Genomic DNA, 16061 nt, shown 5'->3' on the forward strand with positions numbered 1-16061 from the left:
CATGACTTAGGGACTGAAAAACAACAAAGATAAACATAAGTGAAAACATGTAACATATTAAACATATTCCAAAACATTTGCTCAGAAGAAGAAAGCTGGATGCAACATAGAAGATCTGTAGAGAAGTTCTGATATTTTTAATAGAGTCAACTTCATGCTAGATTTTGTTAGTTAGGAGCATGAATTCACGAGAAACGCAAAGTCCTGCTGATTGTGGGGATTACTCCCTCCTCAGTCCCCTCTATTCTGTTCACCTAAGCTCCGGCTCCCCTTTCTCTTGAATCCCCAGACTGAGACCTTTGGTGCACTGACCACACACAGTATCACATGTGTGTGTCCACCAGTGACCAGCTAAAACATCAATCTGTCTGTGATCACAGCCCAGCTTACAGTATAATACTGCAGTCACCTGTCTGCTCTCCTCAGTATCTCCTTTTACATCAAAAGGGTTTTAGACCACATCAGGTCAGTTCAGTCAATCAGCTATGTCCGACTCTTTGTGACCCCATTGACTGCAGCACACCAGGCTTCCCTGTCCATCACCAACTCCCAGAGCTTGCTCAAACTCATGTCCATCAAGTCAGTGATGCCATCCAAAAGTATAAACAGCAGCACAGCTTTTCAATTCTTCCTACTTAAGCATTTGTAATCTATTTCTATTTCATATACAGGTACAATTCACTCTCCCTTTTGTTGAACTAGCTACAGAAAGAAATGGAATTGTCTTAAAGAATCAGTGGCATAAAAAATAGGAAGTTTTAGTGGAAAAGTTCCTATGAAAGGAGACCTGAGTCCTAGATCCAGCTCCCTTGCTGAATATCTACTATGTGACCCAGATCATGCTAAACAGCATTTTCCTGGACTGGGAAGAACAAACACCCTAAGCAACAAAACCCAGCAGTAATGTTTTTCTCCCTTAAAAACATTCTAAGTCCCTTATAGATTTTTTGCGTTACAAATGGGCAAATGAACAACTCACATACGAGGTATCATGCTAGATGCCAGGAAAGCAAGATGGTTATGAACATGGTCCCATCCCATATATACTTTCAAATCTAGTGAGAGAGATGGCCACATGTGCCAAAAATTACACACAGAAGCAAGTGGAGAGGAACACAGGTGGAAAATGGTCATTGACCATTTTCAAGAGAGTTGCCTCATTTGAGGCAGCAAAACCTTCCCTGCTCACCTGCAGAATGATGTAAGGCTCAAATGGGATACTGTATGTGAATGACCTTTGAAAATTGTAACACTCTCTTCTTCTGAGGCACTCATCTTAGTTTCCTGTCTTTCTTATCTGGTCACATCTAAACTGTAGTGTTGGGCAGACTGTCAACAGACAAAGGGGAGGTAGGGCAAGCCATATTTCATATTTCACTACTTTTCCAGATTAATTCACCATATTTAGGTAATAGATTCTGAAAAGCAATCCTCCCCGCAGCCAATGGGTTACAAACCAGTTCAATCCGAGAGCGATAATATGCAAGATGTTGCAGGCTAGATGCTCAGCATTGACTTTTGTACATTAGTATGCATCAAGCAACCCCTCAGTCGGAAGACAGGGTAACAAGTGATGAATCACCTTGTAGATCATAAGGTTGTATGCACACTAAATGAATCTTTGTACTGTGGCATCTATGCAACGTTTGGCCTTGATTTATAATTCAGTACAAAGTTTGTCATTGCTGCAAAAGGGTAATGAAATAACAAGATAAAGTTGAGTTAAAAGTGCTTTCTCATCTAAATGTCTATACACAGCAAAAAGTTATGGCTCGATTTGAACTGACAAGAATAAAGAAAAAAATCATATTTCTCTTTTCCTAATTTTAGGGTTCAGCTGGTGCCAGAAATCTGTTCACTGTGGTGATTTAATTACCAAGTTCAAATAATACTTCTCATTGGCTTGAAAAATAGCTGGACACAGGGAGTAGCATAAAGAAAAATGCTTTTGGTGAGGCACATTCTGACATCTTCTCCATAACAGAGTTTTATTTTCAAATTACTGAATCAGCCTCAGTGCCAGGTTGTAATTTGATACTTAATGATCATTGTTCTTATGCTTTCACCACAAGGTTGACATAATGGCTAACCAGAGCCCCCATGACTTGGCTTGGCTCAAAATAAGGCGTTATATGAAAAATATTTTAATGACATAGTTCATTTGAAAATCTGAAAGAAATCCATAAAAGCAAAGACAACCTTAAGAAATTTAAGTCTGAGAGTCTTGTCTTGAGTTGCTATTTTAATTCAGAGCTATTCCATTGTATGATGGAAATGTTCTGTATCTTCACTGTCCAACACAGTAGCCATTATCCTCATATGGGTATAAGCACTTAAATTTGGCTAATGCTACTTGAGGAACTGAATTTTAATTTAATGTTAAATTAACTATAACTTATATAGCCACAGGTGACTGAAAATGAAAGTGTTAGTCACTCAGTCGTATCAAATTCTTTGCAACCCCACGGACTGTAGACCACCAGGCTCCTCTGTCTATGGGATTCTCCAGGCAAGAATGCTGCAGTGGGTAGCCATTCCTTTCTTCCTGACCCAGGGATCAAACCCAGGTCTCCGGCATTGTGGGCAGATTCTTTACCATCTGAGCCACCAGGGATGCCACAGGTGACTGGTGGCTACCATGTTGGATAGCATGTGAATTCTGTTCTTAAACACTATTGAATAACCCACATTTAAACTCAAGTATTAAAAGCAGTTTTCTAAACTACCTAATTTTTCTGCAATGAGTTACTAACTTCAGAGTGCCTAAGTTTTGTGAATCCCATAATTGACTTTGTAGAATGCTTTTCCTTATTTTTCTGATCTTTTTTCTTAAAGCAGTGTCAATGGGGATTCTAGTTTCCTTTGGTTTAAGTCTGAAGCAGCTAATTGCATAAAAGAGATGAGTTGTTTTACTCATTGGGAGCTAACAGAGTAGGCAGACTCCCTGGCTGTTTCAAGGTCAAGTCATGTGTTTTGTTTTTTTTTAACCAAAGGATGCCATGATGCTGCCTGGCAAACAGCTTCACGTTGAGTCACCAACAAGAATGATCTGAAGGAATTTCACAGATACCACATGTCTACAAGGGATATTAGCAGCCACCCTATCAAGTAAAAGACTTCATGTCTTAATAACAGCTATCAGTTCAGTTCAGTTCAGTTCAGTTCAGTCGCTCAGTCGTGTCCGACTCTTTGCGACTCCATGAACTACAGCACGCCAGGCCTCCCGGTCCATCACCAACTCCCGGAGTTCACTCAAACTCATGTCCATCGAGTCGGTGATGCCATCCAGCCATCTCATTCTCTGCCGTCCCCGTCTCCTCCTACCCACAATCCCTCCTAGCATCAGACTCTTTTCCAGTGAGTCAACTCGTCGCATGAGGTGGCCAAAGTATTGGAGTTTTAGCTTTAGCATAAGTCCTTCCAATGAACACCCAGGATTGATCTCTTTTATTTTTATTTTTTTTTGGTAATTAATTTATTTTTTATTGGGGGCAAATTATTTTACAATATTATATTGGTTGGTTTTGCCATACATTGACATGAATTCGCCCCGGGTTTACATTGATCTCTTTTAGAATGGACTGGTTGGATTTCCTTGCAGTCCAAGGGACTCTCAAGAGTCTTCTCCAGCACCACAGTTCAAAAGCATCAATTCTTCGGTGATCAGCTTTCTTCACAGTCCAACTCTCACATCCATACATGACCACGGGAAAAACCATTGCCTTGACTAGGCGGACCTTTGTTGGCAAAGTAATGTCTCTGCTTTTTAATATGCTATCTAGGCTGGTCAGAACTTTCCTTCCAAGGAGCAAGCGTCTTTTAATTTCCTGGCTGCAATCAGCATCTGAAGTGATTTTGGAGCCCCAAAAAATAAAGTCTGACACTGTTTCCACTGTTTTTCCATCTATTTCCTATGAAGTGATGGGACCAGATGCCATGATCTTCGTTTTCTGAATGTTGAGCTTCAAGCCAACCTTTTCACTCTCCTCTTTCACTTTCATCAAAAGGCCTTTGAGTTCTCTCCAATCTGACTCTGAATTGCTGCAGACTCAGCTGAACATACAATGAAAATAAGGCAACAGTCCTCACAAGATGGTCAGGAGAGAGATGATTGAAAGCAGCTGATGGGACGTTTTGAGAGCTAGTTAGCCTTATTAGTGGCTAGCATAAGTTTGCATGTAGCAGGTGGCCAAAATTATTAACTGATTGTTTCATAATTGTAGACCTAAACTTGGAAGAAATGCCAGATTTACATATTACACAAAAATAAACAGATATAGCATTATTGCTATTATATGCTCTTTTTTGCTTAAAAGCATACAGTATAAATATATCCTAAATACACAATTCTTTCAGTTCAACTTCAAACAATGTTTAAAAAATCATGTGATGATTTCAAGTGATGAAAGCACTTCAGATGCGAGCTTTCCAAAGGCTTCTTTTATGTGCCCAGTGCTAAAAATCAGGTATCCCACGCACACTGTTCTAAGGTTAGTGACTTCTTAGAATGCTTTCAAATCTAAATAAAAAACTCCTGTGTCACTGTAAGTAAATTGTTAGTAGTGTCTTTATAATACAAGTAGTCAAAGCACAGTGATTTTTATGGATAAAAGTAGAAATACCTTGCCAATAATTCTTCACTCATTTTAAATCTTGTCTCACATATATAGATATTTAGTAGGTATTTAATTCAAAGATCAGTCATTTCATGAAAAATGTGAAGCTACAATGTTTTGTTTCTATGGACTAGCCTTCAGAGATTATGCAAAGAAATCCATTTGTGAGAAGTAAAACATTTTTCAAAATGTATAGATGGCTAGATTCAAAAAGAAAAAAAGTGAAATACTAGTTAGATCTAAAAACAGCATGAAATGAAGGGGAAAAAACCTCCCTCTAACTGGCACACCCGTGTTAGGAGTTTGGCAGTCAGATAACATTCTTGCTATCAGTAATCTGGGGAGGGTGTGGCAGGGGTGAGGGGTATCCTGTGTGTGTGTGAGAGACTAAGCACTCCATATTTCAGTTTGATTATCAATAAGAGAGTTGTTAGCAGTACTATGAGACAAGAAAGACAAACAGGTAGTAAAAGGCCACAGGTTTGGTTTGGTTTTTTACAGGAAGTAGAAGGTTGCAATTGGAAGTGACAGAGATAGTAACAATTGATTCCAGAGATATGATGTGAGCTCCCCAGCACCAGACTGCTCTCACCAAGCCCTCAATTCCTGTTAAAGAAGAGACACAGGCCAACCTTAGAGGGAAGTCTTGAGCTTCTTAAAAGTAATGTATTGAGGTTTACTCTCAGTTAACAAATAGTAGTGAAGAGATAATTGCCTGAAGAATGCAGTGGTTTAAGGAGCTGCTTTAAAGTCTGACAAGGAGAAAAGATCTGATGGTGCAGTGGCTCTCTGTGGTGCTTCTTATCCTGTGAATGAGGATGTGGATGAGTTAAGCGATTCTGTGGAAGCACTTTAGAGACAAGAGAGCCATGAGCAGTAGCTGCAGCTGTGGAGCATTCCCTGTCTGCCTCCTTCCTGAGGCACAGTGCGATGCCTCCTTGGGGGCCTAATTAGACCTGTGAGTGTTTTCCCTTCCAGACACGTGGAAATGAAAACCAGGATGCAGAGAATTAAACTATACCAGAATAGATCCTGCTCACGGCACCTCCCAAATCATTCAATCCCTGCTTTCTTCATTCCTTTCCATGCCCTTACTTATGCCTTCAAGCCCTCTCACCTAGATTATTAAAATAGATTTCCATCAGTTTCCTGTACACAGTTCTTCCAAAAATACCTTTTAAGGATGTAAATTTGATCTTGTTATTTCTTCCCTAGGAATGCCTCAGTAGTTTTCCATGGCCAGCTCCTCCAATGATCTATTTCTTTCCTGCCTCTTACCCTCTTCTTTGAGCTCTCTCTCCTTACCCACAAGGTTTGCTGGGGCAAGGAAGAAGAGAAGAATAAGCACGATAGAGAAGAATAGGTGCCTGCTTCTGAGTTCCTCCTATGTTATATGTTTTATAGTTGTAACATTATTTCATTTTCTCCATAACCCTATGGAATAGGTATCACTATTTCCATTTTACTGATGAGAAAAGTGAATGGGAAGAAGGGATAAAATAGTGTAAGTCATCTACTTTGTAAGACTTAAGAGTCAGTAATCAATCCAGAGCTGTCTCCAGAACTTGTTTTACAACCATCACTTCTGGGTCTTCAAATATACTATTCCCTCCGTACCACATGTTCCCTCGACCTTCATCTTGAATCAACTATTACACCCTTATTCATCCTACAAAATCCTGTGCATGAATCAACTCTTCAAAGTTATTCCTGTCTCTCAAGAGATCATTCATCATTTGTTCTACTCTAATCTAATACATTATAACTGTGTTTGAAACAGCAACATTGCACTTGTCATGCCAGGTTCTAATTGCCTGGTTGACATGACTGTTTCCCCTCCTAGACTGCTCGCAGAGTTGCTCGGAGCCAGGAATCATGTTTTTCCCTCACTGTGTGCCCAGTGACTGGCATACTGCCCAGTATGGTGCTCAGTCAATCTTTGTTGATTTGAACAACTGTGTTGTGCAAAGAGTAAACTAGTAGATAAAAAGCCTTTGGTTAAATTCTTAACTAGAACTTAACAAACCATCTATGTGAGTATTAGCAGATTATCTAACTTCTTCATGCCTCAGAAAACTTATTTGTAAGATTACTGAAGGGAATCGGGGTGAGATACTAAATTACCTCTGACATCTCCTCAGATTCTAAAATCTGTGCACTTACTCTTTACATACAGTGTGTGGAAGGAAAACTACTGTAATCAGACACTAGATGAAACACAGCATTTGTAGAATTGCACTTGCTGAACAGTTGATGCAACTTAACTGTATTTATGAGGAAATTGGTGGGTAGGGTGGCTAACCATCTTATAAATAAACCACTTTATGAGTTTTTAATGTGTTCCTTATTAAAAATGCATTAATTTTCATACTAAATTAAATAGCATTTAAAGCCAATGTTTCTTTTTTTTTACCTTTATTTAAATGAGATTTCTGCTTACTTTAGTTATATGGTTAAGTAGCACAAGCTACTTGAGATGCAGACTAATAGAGGCAAATATCCCTTTAAAGATAAAAAGAGGATTTTAGAGCAAGAGAACTAAGAAACAGATCCAAAGCTCAAAGAATGGAGACAGCTCACAGGTGGTTAAGAGTGGAGTAGCCTCATCCCCCGGAGAAGGCAATGGCAAGCCACTCCAGTACTATTGCCTAGAAAATCCCATGGATGGAGGAGCCTGGTAGGCTGCAGTCCGTGGGGTCGCTAAAGGTTGGACACGACTGAGCGACTTCACTTTCACTTTTCACTTTCACACATTGGAGAAGGAAATGGCAACCCACTCCAGTGTTCTTGCCTGGAGAATCCCAGGGACGGGGGAGCCTGGTGGGCTTCCATCTATGGGGTCACACAGAGTCGGACACGACTGAAGTGACTTAGCAGCAGCAGCAGCAGCAGCCTCATCCCCAATTTCTAGACACTTGACTAACTGGAACCTTACTGCTATGATCTCTTTGCCATTCCCACTTAGGATACATTGGTTCCCTCTAAATATGATCAGTAGAGAATATGGTCAACACATGCAATCAATACTGCCTCACTATGATGGACTTCCCTTTTCTCACACCAAGAGTAGTCTGCCTTTCCATCCTCCATAAGGGGTTGAGCATGAACCTACAGAACCTACCTACAGAAGCCAGGTAGCTTCTTCCATCACCCAGTCCTGGGAAGTGGTCCAGAGTGGACAGGTCATCCAATTAAAACTAAGGAATCAATGAAAAAATGGAACTTCTAGGAAAAGAAAGCTACTTTTTCCTTCTTTCCTTCTAGAAGTGAATGAGAGCTTTGTCATCCATCTCGAAGAGGAGAGAAGAACTTGAGGCTGCCACAGACCATCATATGGAGCTGACATGGAGCCATAACGAAAAAGAAAAACACGAATGCAGAGAAAGAGGAACTAGGTCCTGTCCACAGTGTTTATACCTTAAATCTACCCTTCCCTGAAGTTTTCCCTAGCTCTGGACTTTTTAATTATGTCTGCCAGTTAGTTTTCCTTATTACTTAAGCCAGCTTGAGATGTGTGTGTGTATACACACAAATATACTGCAAGTAACAGAAAAAGTAACTGATAGAGATGATCTATGCTATTCAAGGTTATCTACAGAATGGAAGAATCTTGGTAGAATTTATTTCAATGTATTAACTACATAAAAGGCCTAAACTTTTTTTCCAGGTTAAATTCAAAACAAGAATCTTTATCTGTATACCTCACTACAGATTAGACTACTGAATCTCAATATTTATTTTAGATCCAAGGTAGTTCAAAAAAGAACTTCAAAAGCATATATCTTAAATTCTTAAAACCTAGTTTTAATTGTAATTTTCCTTCCTTTTATAATAGTAATGCAAAAATTTGGAAATGAAAAATAGAGAAAGGAGGGGAAATCATACACATTCTCATCACCTGAAATTTACAACTCCTAATAGTTGGTTGTTTTTCCTTCTAATATTTTTGCTATGATTTTCTCCTTGATTGAGCCCATTCAGATTGGTAAATGTAATATCTATTTGTCTTGATTTAAAAAGTGAATCAGTCAGTCAGTTCAGTCACTCAGTTGTATCTGACTCTTTGCAACCCCATGGACTGCAGCACACCAGGCTTCTCTGTCACCAACTTCCAGAGCTTGCTTAAACTCATGTCTGTTGAGTCGGTGATGCCATCCAACCATCTCATCCTCTTTCATCCCCTTCTCATCCTGCCTTCAATCTTTCCCAGTATCAGGGTGTTTTCCAATGAGTTAGTTCTTCACATCAGGTGGCCAGAGTATTGAAGTTTCAGCTTCAACATCAGTCCTTCCAATGAATACTTAGGACTGATCTGCTTTAGGATGGACTGGTTTGATCTCCTTGCAGTCCAAGGGACTCTCAAGAGTCTTCCCCAACACCACAGTTCAAAAGCATCAATTCTTTAGTGCTCAGCTTTCTTTATAGTCCAACTCTCACATCCATACATGACTACTGGAAAAACCATAGCTTTGACTAGACAGACTTTTGTTGGCAAAGTAATGTCTCTGCTTTTTAACATGCTATCTAGGTTGGTCATAGCTTTTCTTCTAAAAAGCAAGTGTCTTTTATTTTCATGGCTGCAGTCACCATCTGCAGTGATTTTGGAGCCCTAAAAAATAAAATCTGTCACTGTTTCCATTGTTTCCCCATCTATTTGTCATGAAGTGATGGGACAGAATGTCATGATCTTTGTTTTTGAATGTTGAGTTTTAAGCCAGGTTTTTCACTCTCCTCTTTCACTTTCATCAAGAGACCCTTTGGTTCCTCTTTGCTTTCTGCCATAAGGGTGGTATCATCTGCATATCTGAGGTTATTGATATTTCTCCCGGCAATCTTGATTCTGGCTTGTGCTTCATCCAGCCAGGTGTTTTGCATGATGTACTCTGCAAACAAGTTAAATAAGCAAGATGACAATACACAGCCTTGACGTACTCTTTTCCCAGTTTGGAACCAGTCCATTGTTCCATGTCTGGTTCTAATTGTTACTTTTTGACCTGTATACAGGTTTCTCAGGAGGCAGGTAAGGTGGTCTGGTATTCCCATCTCTTGAAGAATTTTCCACAGTTTGTTGTGATCCACACAGTTAAAGGCTTTGGCATAGTCAATAAAGCAGAAGTTAACAGTTTTCTGAAACTCTCTTGCTTTTCCTATGATCCAACAGATGTTGGAGATTTGATCTCTGGTTCCTTTGCTTTTTCTAAATCCTGTTTGAATATTGGGAAGTTCTCGATTCATATGCTGTTGAAGCCTGGCTTGGAGAATTTTGAGCATTACTTTGCTAGCATGTGAGATGAGTGCAATTGTGTAGTAGTTTGAACTTTCTTTGGCATTGCCTTTCTTTGGGATTAGACTGAAAATTGACCTTTTCCAGTCCTGTGGCCACTACTGAATTTTCCAAATTTGCTGGTATATTGTTAATAAGTGAACCTCTGGTCAATATGAAACAGTTAATTGATGTGGAATATCCCCTCACACACACACACACACACACACATACGCGCACTCTCTCTCCAAGAAAAAATATTTGCTGAATAAAGTGTAACAAAATAGGAGAGAACAAGATGACAGAGGAGTAGGTAGACTTGGAGTACATCTCTTTCCACAGATACATCAGGAATACACCTTCAAACACAGAAGTGCATGCAGAACGCCAGCTGAGAGCAGACAGGAGTACCTGACCAGCAGAAAAGAAAACACAGACCCACACAAAACTCGGTAGGATGAAGGAAATAGGGGGAAAGACAGGAGTGTTAGTAGGGCTGGACCTGCCCTCGGTGTGTGGGGGACTGAAGCAGGGGTCCGATCCCCACATCGGGGCAACTGTCTGAGTCAAAGGAGAAACATTTAAGGCTGAGAGTGAAACAGCTGATCTGTGGCAGCCTGAATGGAATGAGAATCAGACAGTCTTTGCTGCAGCCATACATACCCCAGACAGGGATACAGCCCCCTGGAGGGTGCAGCAGCTGGGAGCTGGAGTTTAGGGTTTATGGAGCAATCCCAGGGAGAGGGGTTGCTGTTAACTGCTAAGAGATGGATCAAGGGGATGTGAGGGAGGAGATTGTGGTGGGAAATGCCTGTGGAGAAAAGCCAGGCAACCATGGAAGCAAGGAGACACTGCTGAGTCATGTGTTGGGGATGGAGCCATCACCATAGCCTCTCTTCCTCAACAAGCCAGCATTGGCAGCTGAACAATAGAGAGGCTGACTCATCAAATGCCTGTTGCACTGAACTACAGAGTAGGACCCCACCCAGGGTGCTCCTTTAAGTGCCTGATGTGCCAGGCACATCAGGACCACAGTCAGGGGAGCCCCTCTGTGTACCTGATGCCTTAACAACAGAGAAGGACCCTAGGTAAGGGAGCCCTCTGAGTGCCTGAATGGGTGGAGCTATGGAAAAAGACTGACCAAAGAGGCCTTCTGATCACCAGCTACAAGAGGCTCAAGAAAAGACTTTGATAGGGTCATAACTCCTGTGGCTGAGGCATTCCGTGTCTCTGAACACTTGGCGCTGCCAGGGTCCCCGCAAGCCAAGCAACTGCACCACCTTCATGCTCAACGCTCACTGGGGCAGAGCTGCCACAGGCAAGAAAAGTCTTGTGTCTATGCACGCAGGATCGCTTCAGTCATGTCCAACTCTTTGTGACCCTGTAGACTGTGGTCTGCCAGGCTTCTCTGTCAGGGACGGGGGTTCTCCAGGCAAGAATACTGGAGTGTATTGGCCAATACTGGTTGCCATACCCTTCTAAAGAACTATATTTCCTGCTGCCCCAGCCACCAACTTCCTTGAGTACCTGGTGCTGCCAGAACCCCTGCGACCCAAGCAGCTGTACCACCTCCACACCTGACCCTCACAGGGGCAAACCCAAGTCCTCCAGGGCAGCCTCAGGAGCAAACCCCAGTGGATGACCCACATGTAGAAGTGGAAATAAAACCACAGCTGAAACCCGGGGGCAGTGTGACTAAGGAAGAAGACCCAAAACCTTCCCACAAGCTGTACAAGTTGAAGATTAAATCTACATGATCAACTAGGCAGACTCTGTGTCTATGGAGTTCATTGAGAGCTCCCACAAAAGAAAATTCACTAGTTCTGATAGCTGTGGACATTGGAGGCAAGAACACAGAAGAGTAGGAGCAGATTAGAATCTGAGCTGCCCGCACAGTAGGTACAGAGAGGTGAGGTGGACTATGACTCCCAGCGAGAGAAAGGACTCTGACAGCAGTGACTCAAGAAAAACATTCATTATTCTCCTGTTTTGATTTGTTCTGTAGATCCTTTTGGATTTTTTCCTTTTTTTCCCCCTTCTCCCTCACCCCTGCCCTGCTGCTGTAGTTGTCAATTTTATTCACAGTGAAATCTAATTAAGCTTTAGAGTTTTATTTTTTATCAGTCACATTTTTTATTGTTGTTATAAACCTCTGCCTTTATATTGGGCTTTTCCAGTTTGCGGGAGTTTCCCCTTTTTTTTCTTTTATCTTTTTCTAATTTTAATTTTTAAAATTTTTAAACCTATTATTATTATTTCTACATTTATTGCTTTGTTTTTGCTTTTCCTACTGTTCTTTTCCCCTTGCAATTAATCTTTAATGTATATGAATCTCCTTTATTACCTCTATTTAACTTAGTATATCTATTCTTTCTTTTCTTTCTTCCCCTCTCAACATTTTTGTTAGTTTCATTTTCATTGCTTTATTCCCCAATTGGCATCTTGTTTTAGTTTTGCTTTCCAATTTGTGCTTTAGTTAGTTTTGTTCTGGTAGACATAATTTTTGATTTCCTTTGTTCGCTGGGTCAATCTATCATACTTTGTTGGACTGTTTTGATTTTGTTTATGGATGTAGATGTATAAGTGTATATTCAGTCACACTTTATTTATTGTTGTTATAAACCTCTGCCTCTACATTGGGCTTTTGCAGTTCTGTGGAGTTTTCCATTTTTTTCTTTTTTCTTTCTTCTTCCATTTTTTTTTCTTTTCTCTTTTTTTATAAATTTAATCTTTAAATTTTTTAAACCTATTATATGTTTTCTACATTTATTCTTTGTTTGCGTTTCCTACCATTCTTTTTCCCTTGCAGTTAATCTTTGATGTATATAAATCTTCTTCATTTACCTCTCCTTAACTTTGCATATCTATTCTTTCTTTCCTTTCCTCTCAACATATTTGTTAGTTTTATTTTCATTGCTTTATTCCCCAATTGGCACCTTGCTCTAGTTTTGTTTTCCAGTTTGTGCTTTAGTTATTTTTGTTCTGGTAGATGTAGTTTTTGGTTTCCTTTGTCTGCCGGGTCAATCTACTGTACTTGTGTATATTCATTATTTTAACTATTATTTGCCTGATTTTGTAACTGTCATTTGTGTGGGATTCATCTTTGGTTTCTTCATTTGGATATTTGTTTTAATCTCACTTAATGCCATAATGACCAACTGGTGGAATCTTTGTTCCTGACCAGAGTTCAAACCCTGAGCCTTTGGAGTGGGAGCACTGACTCCAAGACCCTAGACTACCAGGGAATTAACCCTAGGGAATATCAAATAGTGAGAACTCACATGAAACCACTTGAATACAAGACCCAGCATCACCCAGACACCAGTAGCACCCTGTGCAGGATGCCTCATCTAAACAAAAAACAAAACAAAAATACAAATCCAATCATCAGCAGACAGGATTATCACTTCACTCAACCTTGCCCATCAGAGGAAAAACAAACAAACAAAAACTCAGCACAAGTCTCACCCTATACAGGGCTTACACAAACCACTGGACCAAAGGAGGGAAGAAACCAAAAGGAAGAAAGAATTCAACCTTGAAGGCTGGGAAAAGGAGATCTCAAATACAATAAGTTAAAAAAAAATGAAAAGGCAGAGAAATACTATACAAATGAAGGAAAAAACTAGAAACACAGAAGTCCAAATAAATGAAGAGGAATTAGGCAAACTACCTGAAAAAGAATTCAGAATAATGATGACCAAAAACCTTGAAGTTAGTTAAGATAACCAAAATCTTGAAAACAAAATGGAGAAAATGCAAGAATCAATTAACAAAGACCTAGAAGAATTAAAGAATAAACATACAGAGATAAACAACACAATTATTGAAAATAAAAATACTCTAGAAGGAATCAATAGCAGAATATCTGAAGTACAAGAATGAATCAGTCAGCTGGAAGTAAAATGGTGGAAATAACTTCTGAAGAGCAGAATAAAGTAAAAAGAATGAAGAGAACTGAGGATAGTTTCAGAGACCTCTGGGACAATATCAAATGCACCAACATTCAAATTGTAGGGGTCCCAGAAGAAGAGAAAAAGAAAGGGTATGAGAAAATTTTTGAAGAGATTATAGTTGAAAATTTCCCCAACATGGAAAAGGAAATGGTCAATCAAGTCCAAGAGGCACAAAGAGTCCCATACAGGACAAACCCAAGGAGAAACACACCAAGACACATACTAATCAAACTAACAAAGACTAAACACAAAGAAAGAAGATTAAAAGCAGCAAGGGAGAAGCAACAATTAACATACAAGGGAAACCTCATACGCTTAACAACTGATCTTTCAGCAGAAACTGCAGGACAGAAGGGACTGGCAGGACATATTTAAAGTACTGAAAAGGAAAAACCTACAACCAAGATTACTGTATCTGGCAAGGATCCCATTCAAAATTGATGGAGAAATAAAAAACTCTTCAGAAAAGCAAAAGTTAAGAGAACTCAGTACCATCAAACCAGCTTTACAACAAATGTTAAAGGTACTTATACAGTCAAGAGGGCTTCCCTAGTGGCTCAGTTGGTAAAGAATCTGCCTGCAATGCAAGAGACCTGGGTTCGATCCCCAGGTCGGGAAGATCCCCTGGAGAAGGAAATGGCAACCCACTCCAGTATTCTTGCCTGGAGAATTCCATGGACAGAGGAATGAGGAAGGTTATAGTTCATGGGGTGGCAAAGAGTCAGACATGACTGTGTGACTTACACTTTCATACAGTCAAGAAATGTGAGAAGAAAAAAGATCTACAAAATCCACCGCAAACAATTAAGAAAATGGCAATAGGAACATATATATCAATAATTACTTCAAATGTAAATGGATTAAATGCTCCAACCAAAAGACACAGACTAGCTGAATGGATACAAAAACAAGACCCATATATATGTTGTCTGCAAGAAACCCACTTTAGACCTAAAGACACATATAGACTGAAAGTAAGAGAATGGAAAAATATATTCCATGCCAATGGGAAGCAAAAGAAAACTGGAGTAGCAATCCTCATATCAGACAAAATGGACCTTAAAATAAAGAAGATTACAAGAGATAAGGAAGGACACTACATAATGATCAAGGGATCAATCCAAGTGGAAGACATAACAATTGTAAATATCTATGTACCCAACATAGGAGCACATCAATACATAAGACAAACACTAACAGACTTAAAAGGAGAAATTGACAGTAACACAATAACAGTAGGAGACTTTAACACCCCACTCACACCAATGGATAGATCATCAAAACAGAAAATTAATAAGGAAACACAAGTCCTAAATGATACATTAGATGAGATGGATCTCATTGATATCTTCAGGACATTCCATCCAAATGCAGAAGAATACACCTTCTTCTCAAGTGCACATGGAACATTCTCCAGGATAGACCACATCTTGGGTCACAAATCAAACCTCAGTAAATTTAAGAAAATTGAAATTATATCAAGCATCTTCTCTGACCACAACACTATGAGACTAGATATCAATTGCAAGAAAAAACCATAAGAAACACAAACACATGGAGATTAAACATGTTTCTAAATAACCAACAGGTTACTGAAGAAATCAAAAGGGAAATAAAAAATTTTCTAGAAATAAATGACAATTAAAACGTGACAATTCAAAACCTATGGGATGCAGCAAAAGCAGTTCTAAGAGTGAAGTTTGTAGCAATACAATCCTACCTCAAGAAACAAGAAAAAAATCGAATAGACAATCTGACTTCACACCTAAAGCAACTGGAAAAAGAACAACAACAACAACAAAAAAATTAGTAGAAGGAAAAAAATCATAAAGATCTGAGCAGAAATAAATGAAAAAGAAAGAAACAACAGTAAAGATTAATAAAACTAAAAGCTAGTTCTTTGAGAAAATAAGGAAAATTGACAAATCTTTAGCCAGACTCATCAAGAAAAAAGGAGAGAAGAATCAAATCAACAAAATTAGAAATGAAAAAGGAGAGGTCAGAACAGACAGAAATACAAAGGATTATCAGAGACTATTATGAACAACTATATGGCAATAAAATGGATAACCTGGAAGAAATGGACAGATTCTTAAAAAAGTTCAATCTTCCAAGACTGAACCAGCAAGAAATAGAAATTATAAACAACCCAAATACAAGCACTGAAATTGAAGCTGTGGTCAAAAATCTCCCAGAAAACAAAAGCCCAGGACAAGATGGCTTCAC

The 16061-nt window shown here is 39.4% G+C and overlaps 1 protein-coding gene across 1 annotated transcript in view; it reads right to left on the reverse strand.

Moving 5' to 3' along the window:
- KCNAB1 (potassium voltage-gated channel subfamily A regulatory beta subunit 1) overlaps window positions 1–16061 on the reverse strand; it is a 450018-nt gene that overhangs the window by 415486 nt on the left and 18471 nt on the right. The gene's annotated exons all lie outside the window — the stretch shown is intronic.

This window comes from Moschus berezovskii, chromosome 1, assembly GCF_049115385.1.
Source record: "Moschus berezovskii isolate FMDL1 chromosome 1, NW_MosBer_1.0, whole genome shotgun sequence".
In the NCBI taxonomy this organism is placed as follows: domain Eukaryota; kingdom Metazoa; phylum Chordata; class Mammalia; order Artiodactyla; family Moschidae; genus Moschus; species Moschus berezovskii.